Source organism: Eulemur rufifrons, chromosome 15 (genome assembly GCF_041146395.1).
Source record: "Eulemur rufifrons isolate Redbay chromosome 15, OSU_ERuf_1, whole genome shotgun sequence".
NCBI lineage: Eukaryota > Metazoa > Chordata > Mammalia > Primates > Lemuridae > Eulemur > Eulemur rufifrons.
This window is the reverse complement of record NC_090997.1, coordinates 58,197,794-58,220,220: the sequence shown is the minus strand read 5'-3', so window position 1 is coordinate 58,220,220 and position 22,427 is coordinate 58,197,794.

Sequence of the window (22,427 nt, the reverse complement as noted above, 5' to 3'; positions counted from 1 at the left end):
CCTGACACTGGTGAGCATCTGAATTACTCATCTCTGACTTAACTTCTTTCTAGATTTTTGTCATGTGAGAGAATAAACCTTTATAATATCAGCCACTTTTTGTTTAAAATTGCTACCTAAAACTTTGTGGTATGTCTGTGAGTGTATCTGGGTAAGGAATTCAAAGCTGCTAGAATAATTAAGCTATGTCCGCATGTTACTGGAGGGCCTTTTAGATTAGCTAGGTAGACTTAAATGAATGCCCACTTTTTGCTGTCAGGTGGTCCTTAGTAGAAACCTCCATTTGTGGCCAACAGGCCCTCAAATAGGCCTCAGTAGTCTTTAAGGTTGGTGTATTCACTTCTGTTAATTTGTGCCACGTTCCTGTTGTTATGTTGTTGCCCACTTTTCATATTTGTGTGGTCTGACTATAACTGGTTGCTATAGTCATATGACTTGAGCCTCCTGGTTAAAGGCCTACAGAAATAATTCTTAAAACATTTGTGCAACCTTCTTAAGGTATTAAAAAGCAACATTTGCAATATTCTCAAACATTTCCTATATCAATTCTAAAACTAAAATTTATTCTAAAGGAAATAAATGTGACTGTATGCAAATATGTAGGCATATTAATCTTTATAACAGTGCTAATTTCAATGATGGAATCGTGAAAAAACTTAACCAATAAAATTGTGAAATTTTGTTAATTAAAATATACTAATTAGACTCAGTCATGAAAAAAATTATATTTTTCTGTATTATTTTTCATATTTGTCACAGACTTATCTATTACAGTAAATTAAGAATAAAATAATTGATTTAGCCCCTGGGTTACAGAAAACAATTTTATGTAGCTGTAAAGCAGGTAGATTTTATGATTTTTTTTTTTTTTTTTATTTTATTTCATCTTGTTATGGGGGATACAGAATTTCAGGTTACATACGTTGCTCCTGTTCCGCCTTTCCCCCCAAGCCAGAGCTCCAGACGTGTCTGTTCCCCAGGTCGTGCGCATTGCACCCATCATGTAGGTATATATCCCTCCCTTCCCCACCCCCCCTTCCCGAGTCAGCACCTTCAAGTGTTACCACTCCCCAAACGGTGCACAATGCACTCATTGTGTAGGCATACCCCCATCCCCTCCCCCGCCCCCCACCTCAGTCTGACATCCAATTGGTGTTGCTCCCAGATGTGTATTTAGGTGATGATCAGGGGAAGATTTTATGATTTTTGATGAGCACCCATAATGCCTGTCATGGCCATATTATATACAGAATAAGCACTCAATTTCAGATTTGATTGTGCTTATACAACTATATATGTGGAGGATTTCTTATGAAAACTTGCATATGTAGATTACAAACCAAATAAAGGAAGGACTATTTATATATTGACATGACTGAGGATGGCAAAGTCAATTGTGAGCCACTCAGAATTCTGCAATAATTTGTGAAAATGTTTATCACTAATATCAACTTAGGGTGACTTTTCTTAAAAAGTTGACATAGCACAGTCTTTACTCTTGGTTCTACCACTTTGAAGAACTGGAAAAGTGATATCATTTCTTTCAATTTAAATTACCTTTTAATGGTGATTATATCTGTCTCACCTTCAAGCATGTTGAAGTGATAAAAATGCATGTGAATGGTTTTTGAAGAAAATGTGTTATTTGATAAACATATCTTAAGCTATTTAAAAATGTAGCATTTTGGTCAAAGACTATTGATATTCAGGATATTTGTTGATATGTATAGCCTGCAAATAAGTGAGAATCTTTTAAAAGTGAAGTATTAAATAAATTGGCTTCAAATTTGTGTTTTTATATAAATTTTGCTGCAGTTACATTTATCTTTAACCTTAGCCAACTGTCACAATCATAACATATTTTGTGAGTGAATTCTTATGAACTTCATAAACTTTAAATTAGAATTTTCTTATAACATTTTTTTTTTTTTTTTTTTTTTTTTTTTTTTTTTTTGAGACAGAGTCTCACTCTGTTGCCCAGGCTAGAGTGAGTGCCGTGGCGTCAGCCTAGCTCACAGCAACCTCAAACTCCTGGGCTCAAGCGATCCTCCTGTCTCAGCCTCCCGAGTAGCTGGGACTACAGGCATGCACCACCATGCCCGGCTAATTTTTTCTGTATATATTTTTAGCTGTCCATATAATTTCTTTCTATTTTTAGTAGAGATGGGGTCTCGCTCTTGCTCAGGCTGGTCTCGAACTCCTGAGCTCAAACGATCCGCCCACCTCGGCCTCCCAGAGAGCTAGGATTACAGGCGTGAGCCACCGCGCCCGGCCTCTTATAACATTTTAATAAGGGAATAAGCTACTACTTGTAAAATGGAAGGGCAAAGACACACTAAGCCTTTTGTTTATGCTTTCTCTTAATCTTAAATTACATCTTAGCATCCTAGATTTAGTAAACAATGTTGTAACCAAGGTAAACAAATATCTGGAAGTTGATGTTTTTTAAAATAAAACAATGAGGCAGATAGAATACTAGGCTGTAAATCTACCCATCCCTGTCAAAGAAGTGTGCAACAAAAAAACAAGCAAATTCCTATCATGGATATTTACATACACATTTTCAAGTTTCTGTGGTGTTTTTGGATGCGAGAATTGTCTGATGCTGTTAAGTGCTAGGTACCTTGGAGGGAGCACGGATAAGACATTTCATACATTTTGGAAACAGTAATGAAAAAAATAGAGAAATAAAAGTTTATATCCTCTAAAGAGGGATTTCCATAATTCATGACACATAAGTGATATCGTAGTGCAAGAAAAATGGGATCTTTCTTATATGTTTCTGGTCATGGCATTTTGATCCAAATGGCAGATATTTCTTGCTTCCTACTGATTTTGTCTTGCTGGCAAAATGATGGTGAGCCCTAAAACCCAGCCCACTGTCAAGTAGGTTTAGGAAGTGAAGTATTTATTATAGAAGAAAATGTAGTTTGGAAGAGCTTATTCTTCACAGGAAGGACAGCATGTCATATAACAGAGCAGGAAGGATTTCTGCCATATCTTTAGAATGACATGGGTTCAAATCCTAGATCACATATGTCTCCAGGACAAATTCATTAATTTTCTGAATCTTAGTTCCTTAATGTCTAAAATGAGCATACTAATATTTACCAAAAGAGAAAATATGTATAGTTCTTAGGCAGCCCTGTACAGAACAACTGGAAGTTACCCAGGATGCTGTAGTAGTAACAGAAGTGGGGAGGGGCATGGGAAGGGTGAGCTGAGGTAGAAGAAAAGGAGAAAGAAGGTACATAGTGGACACAGGAATAGAGGAGGAAGACGGATATAAGTTGTTGTGATTATGGTTGTGTAATCCATAAAAGCATGTGCTTTTAATAAAGAGAAGCCATTTATGTGCCCACAACAAAAAGTGGAGAAATGTTGGACTAATACATGGTATTCAATTTTGAAAAATGGAACACTCATGAAAAAGAAGCATGAGTATTAAAAAAAAAAAGAGTCATATTGGCAAACTCAAAGCCCATATCTGGTAATAAAGAGAAGAACACTTGAGTGTGGGAGATACCTACTTCTAGGAACAGACTGCTCCCTCCTATTTCCATCGTTGCTCCACACCTGCATTGGTAATGGGTGAGAGATATGGAGGAACTGTCAGTTTTGATGGGAAAATGGCAGCAGACCACACAGAGGCTAAGCATACCACCCCAAGTGTTACAAAATAGAAACCTGGGTTTTATTTTTTGAAGAACAATACCATGTCCTCTTGTGTCCCTGGAACTGGTCTCTGTGATGCCAGAGGCACTCCTGCGGTATCCTGTCTTATGTCAAAGGAACCTCACCACTTATAATATATGTATTTAACAGAACAGAATAAAATCCATGCAATGGGATTCTTTTAGATGATTCCTTATGAGAAAATATTTTATGTTGGCTATATGGTGTGATTGCCATGAAAAGCACTAAAGTATTCAAGATTAAGCATCAAATTAAAATAAATCATTAAAAAGGACAAATCTCAATATCTACTCCTAGATTTAGATAGACAATGCTAAATTTTTTCTGCTTAAAAATTAAATTTGATAAGATTAACATACTATTTGTTAGGTAGATAGCAAGGGACCTCTGAGACTCTCCTAGGGACAAAAAGTGGGTGCCTTGACTTGGTGCTGCCTCAAGCAATTGCCCACCTGGGAAGAAGGACAAGGCTGGCTCTGTCTTGGTGCTGCCCTGCCTTAATCCTGCCCTGAGCAATGGCTACATCGGGGGGAGGAGAGAATGCCCTACGTATCTGCCAGCCAGAACTTAGTGCACCAACTGCAAAAGAACGCAGAAGTATAATAGGGTCTGGAAAGTGACCTAGGACAACCTAAAACTAATTATCATGTCATTAGCTTAAATCTACATTGCAGTTCACTCTCCCAAATGGGCTTTCGGAGAGGCTCATGAGAGATCCACATGCGCAGTAAGACTCAGGTCATATAACTCCCAACTGTCCATCAACATGGTTCATGATGACGTCTGAACCATGAGGAGGGCCCAGTCAGTACACTATAAAACAAGCCCCAGATCATAATCAAGGCCCTTTTGATATGACAAGGGGACCATTTGTCACTGTGTGGGGAATTTATCTTGCTCTGTAAAACTATATCTTGTTCCTGCTCTATAAACCTATCTTTCTCTCCCCAATAACCCTTGTTTTGTGCTTACCTTGCTTTCGGTGTGTCTGATCATTCTTTGGCCAAGAACACACTAAGAACCGACGTTTCAGATTGCTCACCCCACATATTCAGGAAAAATGTGTATAAATAGAACTGCCTTAGAAGTAAATATCAAAACTTTGTGTTTTGTTTTTGTTTTGTTTTCAGGGGTAGCTGTTGAACAAAAACATTGTGTGTGCGTGTGTGTGTGTGTGTGTAATGTTTTATATTTGGCTATATAAGAACTAAACTTAAACTGCTTTATTTGATGTGGTGACAAGATCCAAAATCATGGATTGGAAAAATTGACAGTTTAATATTTATTGTTTTCCTTTTATGCAAAATAAATCTTAAATCTATAGCCCACTATATATTTTTAAATGAAAACATTAGCAGCTGCTACTTATCTACCACAGTTTTGTGGAACGTTAACATGTAAAGCTTCCTTAAATTCCCTTGGCAAATACTTCATTTCAGGTGACTGACATGATTAGCCAGTTTTCAAACTGCAAAATGCTCTCTGTGCTCTCCAATATTTGTTGTTATGCCACTCTTGTTCTAAAAGCATGAGGAGACATACATGGACTGTATTTTGAAGTATATATTTCAAAGGATTACTACTTTTTATAAACCATTAAAATCCTTCAAGGTAAGAGTTAAAGTCACAAATAATATTTCACTTATTCTTTAGAACAGAGAATACAGCTAGTTAAGTTTAAGCTAAGCATACTTTATCTAAAAATAACAGTTGGAAAACTTGGTTCATAATTTTTTCTAAAGACTTATGAGTATCATGACCCAGAGATTCATGCTAAATCATTTTGTTCCAATGAATGAGAGAACATTTCCAGAAATTTCAGGCTTGTCAAAAACATTAGTCATCTATTTAAAAATCCATTACCATGAAATGTAACTTTTAAGGAAGAAATACATTTGTCAGCATAACTTGTACACATTAAATGTTCACCTAAAAAAAGCTGTTGTCTTGCTCTAATGGCATAAATTATGAATACTATTCATTTTATTTTAAAAGTTTCAAATTCTTTATGAGAAATTCAATTAAATTTATTTGAAAAGCATTTAAAAAATATTTGCAGTTTGGGCCACAATTTAAATTGTGAAATAAAAAGCTTTGTCTTTTAAAAAATTTTTTCTGACGTCAATGGTAAGTATGGCTGTACCAAGGACAAAAGGGGCGCCTTAGGTAGTTCCAACTCAAGAGGAACCTAGTTACATTTTCAATAGGTGAGGGCTTTGGTTCTGAGCAGTGATTTTGACTTGATTGGCAATTTGTTGATGAAACCATAATGCTTGTCACCTTTCTCTATTCTCCTTAAATGGCAATCATTTGATTTACTTTGTGAGTTTTCATGGGTAATTCTGTGCTATAGCATAAAAATGAGGTCTAAAATGCACTCTTAATTATTTAATTTGGTAGATGCTATGTGCTTAAGGAATCCTTTCTATACCTCCAACATTACAGAGTTTCAATTAGCATAGTAAATAGCATAATGAAAAGGAGCAATGAAATAGGTCATAATAGCTTTTCACAGGCATGCCAAATAGATGGATAATGATTGCATTTTCTGTCCTCATCTTAGTTTTAAATCACATGTCTATCTTAATAAATATTGAGTAATAGGCCTCAGACCTGTAGTCCAAATCTAATTTCTTTGTGAGCTTTGAAAAGCTTGTGTATTTTTATCTGTGGAATTTTTAAAAAGTCTATAGTGCCAAGAATTTAGTTTGGATAATAGCATAGGCTGCTGAATTTATTTAAAAGGGGGGAAATGGAATAAAATTAGAAAGTATTGAGGATTCACCTGCAGGATGAGATGTGCTTGTATTGAGCATATTACCAGATTGCCAGGAGGTGGCTATCCATTAATTTTTGTTTTCTATGTTATTAGTGATTTTGAGCTTTGTTATTTCTTCAGTGCTTTGTAGTTTACAAAGTTTTTTTTTTTTTCAAAAAAGTATTCTCTTATGTGATTCTCACAGTAATCCCTACAAAAAGATAGGACCCATGTCCCTCATTCCTCAACTTCCATGTGAGGAAATTGTAAAAAGAGAGAAGCTAAGAGACTTATCCCTACCTTATGTCAAAGTGGAACAAAATCTTCCAATCCTGATTCAAGGCTCTCCGCATTGCATTCTGCTATCTTGATTCCCGAGGAAAGAGTATTTGCTGATATAATGTATTTTTATATATCCTGTGCTGATTTTAAGCCTACAAAAAAATAAAGAAGGCAAGGAAGACACACTAGATGTAAAATTCTGAAAATAAAAATGTGCATTATTTATCTATCTTATAAGGCTACCTTCATGGTTCTCACTTCTACAATAATTCAAACAAGGACGATGAGATCCCATTGGAACCTCTGCAGGTTCCTTTGAAGTATTTAGTAGGCACTAGAGAAAGTTGAGTATTTTTTTTTAATACTGTGAAAAATTCTGTTTTGTCTTGGTATCTACATAGTCTGGAAAACTTGTGAATATTTCTATTCTATCTGGGACAATAGAGAGTTAGGGGCACCTCACTCTAGCAAGAACACATGCTCTAATGGCAGCTATTCAAAGAAATCTTATGTAAAACACAAGCCAGAAAGAAATTATATAAATTCACAAGTAAAACTAACTATTATTTTAACAGATTTAATTTCTATAAATTAAATTTTGCTTTGGAAAGTTACATGCCATAAAAGGAAGCAAGATATGTTGTTTTAAATAGTTTTGTTTTAGTCAAACATATTAAGAAAACAATTGTAGTAGTATACTGTATTACCACTAATGATTTGCTTACATTAAAGTTTGGAGAATTGAACATTTACTTTATTTAGCAAACAGTGAAGATAGAGAGTAGAGATCTATATGCTAATATTTTATAAGTATTCCTATTTTTAAAGAACACTGAAGTGCTGGGGAGAGCTTGCATTTCACATCTAGAAAATTCACTTGGTTTTAAATATTGCTGAGATTCTAAAGAAAATGTGGCAGAAAATGTAAAGTTAATGTGTCATTAACCATAATGTAATACAATTTCATGGCAAACTGAAGTTCAAAATGTTATACTTGAATTATCATCCTTAAGAAAGACATTTCTATATGAAAGTCTTTGCTATGTCTGTGTATTTATGGAGAGACTGTAGGAAAAATATATATGGCTTTAAGACAAACGATGAAGGTGACAGTAAAACATTCTAAATTGATGGACTGGTGTTGCAGCTGGGGGTAAGGCAGGATAGTACCCCTCCTTTTTTTTTTTTTTTCCCATCTTTAAACTGCATAACTTGTGCTTTTGCAAAAATTCAAATGTGGAAGCTTTTTGTTTATATAGTTTCATAAAGTATCTCCTAATTCTTGAGTTCAAATTCTAGAATTTATCAATTGCTTTCAGTGCATATGGTTGCTTTGCTTCTAGTATAAAAATTAATTACTTTTGTGAATATGTGGAATATCCAATAGGCTACCCTATTTATTTATTTATTTTAATTTCCTTGTTTTTTGAATGGTGCCAATGCTCATATTTTTTAAATATGCATTTAGACTTTCAGATAATCATATTTTTTATTTCCATTATCCTTTCTACTCCCATCATGCTTTAGTTCCTGATATCCATTCTTTCCTTCGCCATTATAAGCTGTAGTGATTTTTCTCAAATCATTTTAGTCTTCAATATGATCTTTTCTCTTTTTAACATAAGATATTTATTATTTATAAGCCATTTATTTAGCATTATGCTTAATTTGAATATATTTTATATAGAATTGTTATTTAATTTTTGTTTAAAAGTTATATGTATATTTATGGCTTATCATACAACCAGATAAAAAGCAAGGACCATGTTTTATGTTTTTCTCTATTTTCTTTTGTACTTGAACTTCATTAGACAATAAATTTTGATTCTGAAAGTGAGCTTCATGTGCACTGGCTGGAGTTGAATGCAAAATATCCCTATTAAGGATTAAAAAACATTAAATTTTGAAAGAAATTTACTTATTTCAAATATATAATTTCTCAACTCAAATAAATAGAGGAGCACTTTAAGTAAGGCCCTAATGTGTGCAAAAATGAAATGTGTCATCTCTGAGAGATTTATGCTAGAAAAGAAAACACACTGAATATATAGGCGTGAGCAGTAAACAACACTGGAATGGTCACTTTTCCTGTGGAGTTTGCATTCTAGTCAAGACCTTCCCACTTGGTATAACCTTCATCCCTAATCATCGGTGTGACACACAGCACCTGGAAGGGTTCATGGGCTAGTTGCTTCAGATGCACCAAGCTTTGTCCATTCATTCATGTGCCATACAAATATTAGTTTTTTCTCTGTGTGCCATTACATGAATGAGGTTGTAATGATATAGTTCTTTGACTCATCCAAGCAGCAAAATTTATTCATCATTCACTATATTCTAAGGATTGAGCCTTTGGTAAAAGCTCCTAGACTCTGTAACTTCCACAGGTTAATTGTTTTTCAGGTTAAGCCTGGTCCCTCTATTTTAGATCTTTTACATATGTGTAACTTTCCTTCACCGAACTCACCACATTGGTTGTAATTTTACATTTATTTACATGAATATGCTATTATTTATTATTCCACAGAAAGATTGGCATCTCTACTAGTAAAGAGATGGTTTTAGTTTTGATTATCATTAAATTTCTAGTATAGAAAAGAGATAACTTGTGAATACTTGTTAATTGAATGAATGATTGTATTCTAAAAACTTTTCTGTAGTCTCAGTACATGCAATTTTTATTTGTAGAAAAGCATGATTAAATAATAATTAATCACATTTCATGTGTCCTATATTATTTAGATTTTAATATTTTGCTCTTTCACAAATTGATAGTAACTTGATATTATTATTTACTCAAATTTGTGTTTGCTCAAAACATGTGCATTTTTCTTTAGAGTTGCAATTACTTTTGTAAATTTTATTCTATGCTGGCCATCACCCAAACACAATTGTCATTTTAAAATAGTTTCCTTTTAGCTTTTAAAATATAAAAAAGTACTCTCAAGAAAAATAATATTTTAAGAACAAATTTATAGTTGCCATTCCTAGATTCACCTGTAAATGAATAAAAGTAAAGTGGATTAATTTAAAAAAACTCATCTTTATTAAATCTATATGCCACAATTTTATGTTAAATCCTTGAACCAGATAGGATATAAATTGCCTCAAATTAAATGAAGAAAAATAGCATAAACACATAATTACCCTTTTTAAAAACAGCTTCATTGAAGTATAACATTTAAAAAACTGTACACATTTAATGTATACAATTTGATGAGTTTGGACATATGCATACACACATGAAACGATCACCACAATCAAGATAACAGGCATATTTAACACCTCCAAAAGTTTCCTTGGATCCCTTTTTTTAATTTTCTTTTTGCATTTTGTGGTGAAAACACTTAACATGAGATCTACCATTTTAACAAATTTGTAAGTACATAATAAAATACTGTAAACTATAGGTGCTATGCTGTATAGATCTCTAGAACTTATTCATCTTGCATAACTTAAGTTCTGTAACAATTCAACAACTCTCCATTTCTCCCCCTGCCCAGACCCTGGGAACCACTGTTCTATTCTCTGCTTCTATGAATTGGACAATTTTAGATGCCTCATGTAATTGGAATCATGCAGCATTTGTTCTTTTGTGAATGGCTTATTTCACACAGCATACCATCCTTTAGTTTCATCCACGTGATTGCATATGGTAGAATTTCCTTATTTTTAAAGGCTGAATAGTATTCCATTGTGTATATATAAAAAGAATATATATCACATTTTCTTTATCCATTCATCTGTCAGTGGACACTTAGGTTGTTTCCACATCTTGGCTGCAGTGAAAAATGCTACAATAAACATGGGAGTGAAGATATCTCTTCGAGATCTTCATGTCCATTCTTTTGGATATGTACCCAGAAGCCGCGTTGCTGGATCATATGGTAGTTCTTTTGTTAAAGTTTTTGAGGAACTGTTACTCTGTTTTCCACAGTGGCTGCATTAATTTATAGTCCCACCAACAGTGTGCAAGAGTTTTAATTTCTCCACATCCTTGCCAACCCTAGTCATCTTTATTTTTTTTTAGATTATAATAGCCATCCTAACAGGTGTGAGGTGATATATTATGTGGTTTTGATTTGTATTTCCCTGATGACTAGTGATGTTGAGCATCCTTTCAGATACCTGTTGACCATTTGTATATCTTCTTTAGACAATGACTATTCAAGTTTTTTGTGTATTTTCTAATAGAGTTTTTTTCATTTCCTTGCTATTAAGTTATAAGAGTTCCTTACATATTTTGGATATTAATTTTCCATGAGATATATGATTTGTAAATCTCTTCTCCCGTTCTACAGGTTACCTTTTCACTCTATAATTCATCATGACCAGGTGGGCTTTATCCCAGAGGTGCAAGGCTGGTTCAACATACACAAATCTATAAATGTAATTCACTACATAAATAAAAGCAAGAACACAGACCATGTGATTTTCTCAATAGATTAAGAAAAAGAATTTGACAAAATCCAGCACACCTTTATGATAAAAACTCTTAACAAAGTAGGCATAGATGGGACAAACCTTAAAATTATTAAGGCCATATATGATAAACCCACATGCAGTATCATACTGAATAGGGAAAAATTGAAAACATTCCTGCTTAGAACTGGAACCAGACAAGGTTGCCCACTGTCTCCACTTCTATTCAACATAGTGCGGGAAGTCCTTGCCAGAGCAATTAGGCAAGAGAGGAGAATTAGGGGAGTACAAATGGGGGCAGAGGAGATCAAACTCTCACTCTTTGCCAATGATATGATATTATATCTAGAAAACCCCAAGTATTCAACCAAGAGACTCCTGGAATCGATAAATGAATTCAGTAAAGTCTCAGGATACAAAATCAATGCACACAAATCAGTGGCATTCATATACGCCATTAACAGTCAAGCTGAAAATCAGATAACAAATGCTGCACCTTTTACGATAGCTTCAAAGAAAATTAAATATCTAGGAATATATTTAATGAAAGAGGTGAGAGACATATATAGGGAGAACTACAAAACACTAAGAAAACAAATTGTAGAAGACGTAAACAGATGGAAAAATCTACCTTGCTCGTGGATTGGCAGAATCAATATTGTTAAAATCTCTATACTACCTAAAGTGACCTACAGAATTAATGTGTGGAAATTTTTTACTTGATGTAATTCTACTTGTCTAATTTTTCCTTTGGTGTTGGTGCTTTTGGTATTATATCCAAGAAATTTTTGCCAAGCCCAACATCCTGAAGCTTTTTCCCTGTTTTCTTCTAGTAATTTTACAGATTTAGGTCTTATGTTAAATCTTTAATCAATTTTGAGTTGCTTTTTGTGTACAGTGTAAAATAAAAGTCCATTTTCATTCGTTTGCATATGAATATCCAGTTTTCCCAAGGCCATTTTTTGAAGATTATCTTTTCCCTATTGTTGTATTCTTGGCACCCTTGTCAAAAATCAGTCACACACATACATGTGGGTTTACTTCTGGGCTCTGTATTCTATACCATTGGTCTGCATGTCTGTTTTTATGCCAGTGCTGTACTGTATTGTTTTATTTAGTAGATTTGAAGTATATTTTGAAATTAAGAAATGTGATATCTACAGCTTTGTTCCTGGTCCTCATGATGTTTTTGGCTATTCAGGATCTTATGTGGTTCCATATGAATTTGGGGATTGTTTTTTCTTTTTCTGAAAAATGTAAATGGGATTTTATTGAATCTGTAGATTGCTTTGGCTCAAGAGGATATTTTAACACTATTAGTCTTCTGATCTATGAACACTGGATATCTTTCCATTTATTTGTGTCTTTTTAAAATTCTTTCATCAGTGATTTGTGTTTTTGGTGTACAAGTATTTTACCTCCTCAGTTAAGTTTATTTCTGAGTACTTTATTCTCTTTTTGATGTTTTATAAATGAATTGTTTTCTTAATTTCCTTTTCAGATAGTTTGTTGTTAGTGTATAGAATACAGCTAAATTTTGCCTGCTGCTTTTGTGTCTTGCAACTTTCATGACTTTTAAAATTAGTTCTAATAGTATTTCTGTGGCATCTGTATGCTTTTCTATATATACGACCATGTTACCTGCAAACAGATATAATTTTACTTCTTCTTTTCTGATTTGGATGCCCTTTATTTCTTTTTCCTGTCTACTTGCTCTGGCTTAGGACTTCCAGTATTCTATTTAATATAAGTGGTGTGAGTAGTCATCCTTGTCTTGATCCTGACTTTAAAGGAATAGCTTTCAGTTTTTCACCATGGACTACAATGTTAGCTGTGGGCTTTTCATACTTATAGCCTTTATGATGTTGAGGCATATTTCTCCTATAACTAGTTTTTTGAGATTTTTTATCATAAAAAGACTTAAATTTTGTCAAATGCTTATTTTGCATCTATTGCAATGACCATGTTATTTTTATTTTCTATTCTTTATTATGTGGCTTATCACATTAATTTATTTGCATATATTTCCTTCCCAGGTGTAAATCTCACTTGGGCATGTTGTATGATCCTTTTAAGGTGCTATTGAATTTAGTATTTTGTTGAGAATTTTTGCATCTGTGTTCATCAGGGATATTTGAGCATAGTTTTCTTCTTTATGTTTCTTTCTTTCTTTCTTTTTTTTTTTTTTTGTTTTTGTTTTGCAGTATCTTTAAGACAAAGCCACACATAACTATTGTTTTGAGCAGCACGGTGTGATAACAGCACTGAGTGGTAAATGTTGGAGATAAGTAGAAAGATGGATCCTACTCCCTTGGAGCTTCTTTTCTTAGCATGGAAAAGACTTTGTGATGGAGTTAGACAAGCAATTTTGCAGAATTTATCTTATTTTTCCATATTATAATCAAGAGCCCACAGATTGATTCCCCTTTATTCTTAGAGCCTCAACCTCTGAAGGGGCTCCTACATTATGTGCAACAGTCCTTGATCCAGGGAGGTCTGGCTTATGCAAATAGAGATGTGATCACTTCTTTCACACCTCTGCTCCCTTGGTTTCAACTTCATCCCTGCTGTTTCTTCTTTTGGTCTGTATATACATCAATTCTTGGTCATAGGAGACCCAATCTTCATTTTCTTTGAATTTCAATGTGATACTTTTTTACAGTTAGCAAGGAACTTCAGAGACTTAATTTTTCAAAAGATAAAGAATTAAGTCAACTAATGAAATCCTCCTTCTGAGATATGTGGTGAAACTTCTGCCTTGCAACATATTCTTAAAGTCTCTCTATAACTGATAATTATGTTTGACATTCCTTATGAATCAAAACTTATAATTCTTTGCATAATTCTCATTTTACTCAGAGGTATTGAGCTTTCCTGCAGTTCTCCGGTTTATTACCCTGTCCACCTACACTGACAGAAAAATATATTAATTCATTTTATAATATTTTCTTTTTATAGAATAAATATATCACCTGCAAATATAAACATATATGGATTTGAAAATAAAGATATATTCTTAATAAAGAAAATATAAATGTGAATAATGTGAATTACTGTTTGAAAAGAATTATGCATTCATCTTCTATTTTTTCATTTGTAATATCTTTATAGTTTTCTAAAAAAATAGTACATTTTTTATTATAAAAAAACAAACAATATTAAATAATTAAAAACATTAGAAATTAAAGTTGCTCATTCTGTTCTTTCCCAAGCAAAAACCACTCATGTACCTAAAAAGTTTGCTCTCTAGGAAACAACTGTTTTACCTCTCTCTTTTTGTTTTTTCTCTCTGTCTCCCCACCATGTCTTTTTCTCACCAAACTTCCAGGAAGCTAACTTTCCACCTATGATCTAAATATCTATCTTTTACAAATATTATATCATGCTATATATTTAAGTATAATTTTACAATGAATTCCACAGTAATATACCCAGTGTTTAAATTTGGATATAATACAATTGATTTCTACCTTCTGCCCAGCTTCAATTCTTAATTGTACATTTAAAAAAAACCGAAGATTTCCATATTTTTTCCATGTTTGGATGAGTGTAAAAAACCAAATTGCCTTTTTTTCCCTGCAGAGACCACTTTCTTCAGTATTTTGATACCTAAATCAATATGCTACTTAAGATGTGTGTTCATTTAGTAGATGGTTTCTTTATTTTGTCTCTTTTCAAAAGAATTTAATCAAATCAATAATACTTCCTAAAGTCATTAACTTCTTTGAATTAAGAAAATAAGGTATTATTTTCTGAAGATCTGCTATATCATCTAAAATCTAGTAATTTGGGCTGAATAGATCATTAATCACATTTTAGATTTCTTTGATAGTTATTAGTTCATTAAAGTTTTTCCTCTCTGCTTGGATTAAGTTTGTTCATTTTTACATTCTTAGATACTCACATTTTGTTAAAGTGTTCAAAATTTATTTGTATTTGTCTGTAATATATATTTTTTTAAATTCTCTTTACCTGCCTATATTTTTCTGTGTCTTTGCTGTGGCGTCATTTGATTTTTGAAGTTTATCTATGTTATTAATCTCTTAAAAAAACCAAACTAATGGTTCTCAAAGATAAATTACTTTAATTAAGTTTATACCTGAATGCATACATGCATAATCAATTAAGTGATAATTTGAGTATAATTTCTATGTTTAAAATCATCTTTTTTCAGAAGTCTTAGAATTGATTCCACGGCTCTTCAATATTTTGTACTAGGAATTTTATTTTTAGTTTTAGACTCTTTGATTTACAAGATATCTGGTTTACTTTCTGGAAGCTTTTAAAGCTATCCTTTCAGTTCAAAATTTTTACTAGGATGCATCTGATTTAGTTTCTTCTTTCAATAAGTGGGGCCATTAGACTTGGAAAAACTGGTAACTTTCAACAATATATATGGTAGATTTGTTCCCCGGATACTGCTTAGCTTGGGGAGGTCTTCAACAATTCTGCTGGTAATGCCTGTCTATTAAATTATCCTGCAATTTCCTCCATTGACACCAAAATAGGAGTTTCTCAGCTCTGCCTGATTTTGCCTTCAATCAGAATTATATGTTTGGTATTTTCTGGAGAATTACTAATGTTTGTTTACATTTCTCTACCTGAACTTGTTTCCTCTTTTGATCAGGATTTTGTTTTTGATTTTTTTTCTTCCCAGTGGAATTTGTGAAGGAGATTGAGTGAGTTCCTAGGCCACATAGTTAAGCGAAAGTGGAAATGAGATCCTTTTGATTTAGAGGTTTCCTTACTAAGGGTATTAACCCTTTATTCATGATCTCTATTATGGTTTATACATTTACTTGTTTTGAATTTTGTTTATAGCGTTTTTGATGTGCAGAAATATATTTTATTTAATAACTGTTATTTTAATAAATTCTATTTCTTTATATTATGTAGACTGTTTCTACAATGTAATAAAACTTTTCCAAGTTTGTTAAAGTTTCATTGTGTACATACACAAACACACATACACACACTCGCACACACAATATCTATCTAATCTATCATGTAACTGTTTATCCAGAGAGAGAAACTACTTTTTAATTATATGAGATATGCTTTGTTTGTTTTTAAAATGATGAGTTATTTTATTCATGACTATTTATTACATAATGTATCCTTTCTCATATGTTATTGTACACCTCACCTACTGTTTGCTACAAATTATCTTAGGTCCTAAGAAGGTGAAGATGAAAGGATAGATAACATCTCATCCTTAAGTAACTTAAAGTACAAAGTGGTATATCAGGAAAATATAGGAAGAGGTGTGGTAAGGTGGGTATAGTGAATTATCAACGATTGTGTTTCAATTCCTATGTTTTGTTTTTCTGGACTTTGATGAATTTATTGTACTTGACCTCCCACTAGGGAGATTATGGCTTTCCCAAGACAAATTGTAAAGATGAGTCCATATATCAAAAACATTAAACTTTTGTATTTAACATAATTTTTTTTTTTTGTAATTCAGAAACAGGAGACCTTCAGAAGATCATTCTGTCCACATAACTTCTAAAACTATTCTGATTACTGTCTACTAGCAGGAGACAATAATCAGATACAGGAAGAAATTGGAGTTGAGAGGCTAGTGATTTTTAAAGTTCCTTGTTTCCTAAATTGTTAAAATTTTTATCCCAAGTGACATAATTCAAAGGGGACCATTGATTTAGGAATAGAAGCAGCCTGTGCCCTTCCTTTTAAAAGATTTATCTGAGAGACAGCAAGCCCCAGAGATAGTTCCCGACATCACATGGTAGAGGGCAGTAGAGTAAATAGAGCTGCAGAAGGGGTGTGAAGATCTATTAAACTCTCAGGTGACCTATACGTTATTGAGTCAGCCAAATACTTTCCCTTGGTTCTTGAAGTGCTGTGAATATGACATTATCCTTGTGGTCTAGGGGAGTTTTGCAGTATTAAAGCATCATGAAGACATTGTGTAAAAATACATGGACCAGCAGCCTGAAAACCAAGTAGATAACTGAGCCTCTTGGAAGTATACATTCATGTAAAAAACTGATAGAGAAGCTTCAAACCATGAGAAGTATGAGGTTGATATTGTTCCAGGCAGAAGAACTTGCACGTTGAAAAGAGCTGGGGGTGTATGAGGAATTGAAACTCCAGTAAGTAGGTAAGGGGTCAGGAGGTAACTGGCAAGACAGAAGCTATGAGAGAGTGGTAGAAACTGTACCATAATAGCACACTGTTAAATTACTATAACTCACTAACACGTTAAAAATATACTGTAGAGAAATTCTTAGCATATTATTATACTAAATTTATTTTTTCCCTTCATTGATTTGTTATTCCAGATGTACTTTTAATATTTTACCAGGGAAACCTTCTTTTTAAGTGGATCCTCTCCTAGGTTCTTTGTCTTTACTTGTAAACTCCATTTCTGAATGGAAATCCAGTCAAACAGGATGTCAGTCGCACTTGCAAAGATCGTTCTGGATACCCAACTACTGCTTTGAGAAACGATCCTCCAAGTTCAGATCAGGGATAAAAAGAGTAAACAGTAGCTCTAGGAGGAGATGACCTGTAAAATTATGACAAGCAATAAGCACTCTGAAGATAGGCAAAAGAAAAATAAAAAAACTAGGATCTTTTTTTAATAATTATTATTTCAAAATATTAAGGGGGTACAAATGTTTTTGTTACATGGACACACTGTATAATGAAGAAGTCAGGGCTTTCAGTGTGCCTGTCACCAGGACAGTGTTCAGGGTACCTGATAGGTAAGTTTTTATCCCTCATCCTCCTCCCAGACTCCCCCCTTAGTTTCCACTGTACTTTACATCTTTTTGTGCCGGTATGTGCCCATCATTTAGTTCACACCTATTAGAGAGAACATGTGGTGTTTGTTTTCTATTCTTAAGACACTTCACTTAAAATAATAGTCTCCAGTTCCATTCAAGTCACTGTGAATGACATTATTTCTTCCCTTTTGTGGCTGAGTAGTACTCCATAGTATGTATGTATGTATATGTGTGTATACACACATATACATACACACATATATGTATATATTCATACACATATATATCTCCCACATATTCTTTATCCACTCATGAACTGATGGACGCTTAGGTTGATTTCACACATTTGCAATTGTGAATTGTGCTGTGATAAACATTCAAGTGGAGGTATCTTTGATAAAATTAGTTCTTTTCCTTTGGGTAGATACCCAGTAGAGGGATTGCTGGATTGAATGGTAGGTTTACTTTTGGCTCTTTGAAGAGTCTCCATACTGTTTTCCATAAAGTGGTGCTAGGTTGCAGTCCTGGCACAATTCACAATTACAAAGATGTGGAATCAACCCAAGTGCCCATGAATTTATGAAAGGATTAATAAAATATAGTATATGTATACTGTGGAGTACTACTCAGCTATAAAAAATGAATTAATACCTTTTGCAACAATGTGGTTAGAACTGGAGACCATCCTCTTAAATGAAGTATCACAAGAATGGGAAAACAAACACCACATGTACTCACTATTAAATTGGAACTAACTAATCAGCACTCAGGTGCACATATAGAAGTAAAAATCAACAGAAATCATGTAGGTGGGTGGGGGATGGAGGGGGTTGGTGAAATCAGACCTAATAGGTACAATGTATACTGTCAACTTTGACTAAAGCAGTAAAAAAGCAATCCATGTAACCAAAACATTTGTACCCTATAATATTCTGAAATAAAAAAGTTATTAATAGGTAATATAATTACTAGATAGTTATCCCTCATAATTTAAAGATTTGTTCTCTGAAATCCTTATTCAGAAAAAAGGGTATGTGACTTTTATATTTCTCCAGTTAAAAATTGACTCTCTCAGCTGAACAAGGTCTTGACTCAATTATTCTGAGCATTGAAATTATGTAACAAACAAAATTGACCATGTTTTAAATGCTTATTCACTTTGATTCACTCTGAATCTTCTAGAATGTCCCATAATACTCATTTAGAACTATGAAGATAAGGCAACAGCGTCTCTGCAAGTTTTCTGCATTCTCCTCTTAGCAGAGAGCCTCATCTGTCTGGAGGCAGAAGGCTTTAAATCATACAACTAATGATGTGGTACAGTTGTTTCCAAGGGAGAGTATAGTCACAAAATAAACACATCGCTTGCCTGCCACTTGCTGTTGTCTTGCTAAATTTCCACAAGGGGCTATATTGGTCATGGTTTCCTCATTGCTTGCACCAGACCACTGTTCACTGTAAGAGCAAAAATATCAGCTCTTCTTCTCTGAAACTCTTTGTTTCATCCCTCCCATACTCACACAAATAAGAAAGCTGGGCTCAAACAGAATGAAAATAAGAAGAGAGAGTTACTTTTTATTTGCAATAAAGATTTCCCAAATGCTCTGCTGCAAAGTTCACTGAACTTTTGTATCTGTTCATTAATTGACTGGATAGGGTCAAATAATGGTGATCCAAAGATACCTAAGAAAAATATTGAGTTACTTCACTAATCAATTGAAACTAGGGACATGTAGGAGCCAGTACATCTGGCTTTATACGTCTTACCAATGGGATTAAGTGGAACTCTTTTTTCTTTCTTTTCAAGTTTGAGTCCCAGGAATAAGGCAGTTGTTATTAGGTGACAGGTGACTTCGCAGTGTCTGAGCCACTGGTGAACTTGTTATTTCCAGAGTCAGTTCTGAAGTGGAAATTGCGAGCTGAGCAGGCATCCTGTGCTGTCTACCAGTTTAACTTTGCAGGATTAGTCATCCTACACTCCCCAGTGAGGACAAAATATATGGAAGAAACCAGAACCATAGGTGGTCATGTGGAAGCGTCACCTCTATGCTGCCTTTCAATGTTTGGTGTGGCAGTTACAAAACAAACTCTGCACAGGAGGCTCCTCTTGAGAATAAAACATTTGAAATTATTCCAACATTATTTATTATATTGTTCTAAAATTATATGCTGATACTTTAGAATTACTTGAACTGCCATGGATCCGTAATGGTGTTCTAAACTCCCTGATGACAATTGTGTTTTTATCAATTTTTCTCTTTTCATTTCTAATGGATTTTGCTTTATACATTTTTCATGAAATGTAATTTGTCAGCAAAAGTTCATGATTGTTGCAGGCTTTTGTGGATTTGTATCTTTTCATCAATATAAAACTACTTTTTTCATCCCAATATATTCCCTTTACTTTCTCCTGTATTCTGTCTGATACTAATTTTACCACATCCATTTTCTTTTTAACATTTGCTTGATAAATCTTTGCTTGTCCTCTAACTTATAGCCTTTGTTTAGAATTTTGTTTCTGTTTGGATTCTTTTTTAACCAAATATAACTGGGAGTTGTTATTGTACACTATGTAGTAAAATAACCTTTTAAAAAAAGATTTGATGGGGCATAGTGTCTCATGCCTGTAAGCCTAGCACTTGGGGAGGCCACCTCAGGAGGATTGCTTGGAACTGAAAGTTCAAGACCAGCGTGGGCAACATAGTGAGATGACCCCAACCTATAAAAAATAAGAAATATTAATTAGTCAGACGTGGTGGTGTGACTTGGGAGGCTGAGGCAGGAGGATCACTTGAGCTCAGAAGTTCAAGCCTGCAGTGAACTATGATTGCTCCAGCCTAGGCAATAGTGCGAGACCCTGTCTCTAAAAGAAATAAAAGAAAAGAAAGATTAATTTCCACCTTTGGACAGATATTTTGTGTTATTTATTGTTTCTATAATCTTCTATTATATTTTTAAGGCACACTTGTAGTTTATATTTAGGTTTGTACTTTGTTGTAAGTGCATATTATTTGTTCTCAATTATTTTCTGCCATGATTAGACTCTAAATCCAAATGTTACTATTCTGTTTTTATCTTTTTTTTTTTTTTTTTTTGAGACAGAGTCTCACTCTGTTGCCCGGGCTAGAGTGAGTGCCGTGGCGTCAGTCTAGCTCACAGCAACCTCAAACTCCTGGGCTTAAGTGATCCTACTGCCTCAGCCTCCCGAGTAGCTGGGACTACAGGCATGCGCCACCATGCCCGGCTAATTTTTTGTATATATATATTTTAGTTGTCCATATAATGTCTTTCTATTTTTAGTAGAGACGGGGTCTCACTCTTGCTCAGGCTGGTCTCGAACTCCTGACCTCGAGCGATCCACCCGCCTCGGCCTCCCAGAGTGCTAGGATTACAGGCGTGAGCCACCGCGCCCGGCCTATGTTTTTATCTTAAAGTTTTGAAAATGTGATCCTAAAATTTCTCTTCACAATAGCAGAAATTTATTTCTTCAAATCCAATGCATTTTTTGTAATATTATTCCATCTTTTTGGGGCATCCTTCCATTCTTAGTCTACTAATTCTTGTTAATCTAGAATTTATAACCTCTAGATTGAGGTTATAAATGTAGTAATTAATCAATTCTTCATCTTTTTCATTTATTTTAATTTCAACAGATTTTAACATCATCCATAAGAATTAATTTGAGAGTTCATCCCAAAATATTTAGGGTCTCAAATTATTGGGTGAATATTGGATTTTTCTTTCCTTGTCTTGGCATTGGTCTTCAAGTCATTTATCCAAAAATGATACCTGTTTCTTTAGTCTATGCTGATATCAAGATGCCTTGCTTTTTGTTGTTTTGACAGTTCAGCAATTCAATTACTGTGCCTCTTATTTCAAAGTGTAAATATACATACATATGTTTATACCTATGTATTAATATATTTTCAAATTGAATATAATGTTATATTTTCAAATCTTAATATTTCTCTTTACATTCTTAAACATTCACCTGTTTACTAGTTTTATAAATACTTGGGATTTTAGGTAAAGATGAGAACAATTGGATTTGGGCTTTATTATTAATAGCCTGAATTTTTTCTTGGATGCTTGTATTTTTTTCTTTATATTTGAAAATCTAACCAGACTATTTATAGTTATGATTCAACTTTCAAATATTTTACAAGTGTAATGCACTGTTTCAATTTTAAGGCCAATGTATCAGTAATCTTAAAAATTGCTTTAATTCATTTGCTTCAGCTCTATCAATGTGCTCTTTTTAGAAATACCTGATCATTCATAACCTTATTGTTTGAATATTTACACTGTCTTTAAGTTTTTTCCTTATTATACTATCTAAATATGGTTTTTATCAGAAGACTCATGTCTCCTACAGATATCTTCTCTTAAATGTCTTTATTAGTTTTTCAAATGTGGTAATTGGATTTTTTCTCTTCTTGCAGTCTTTCCACATTTTCAGTTGTGCCTTTTTCCTAATTGATGTCATGCTTTAAATTTTACTAAAAACATGGTTAATG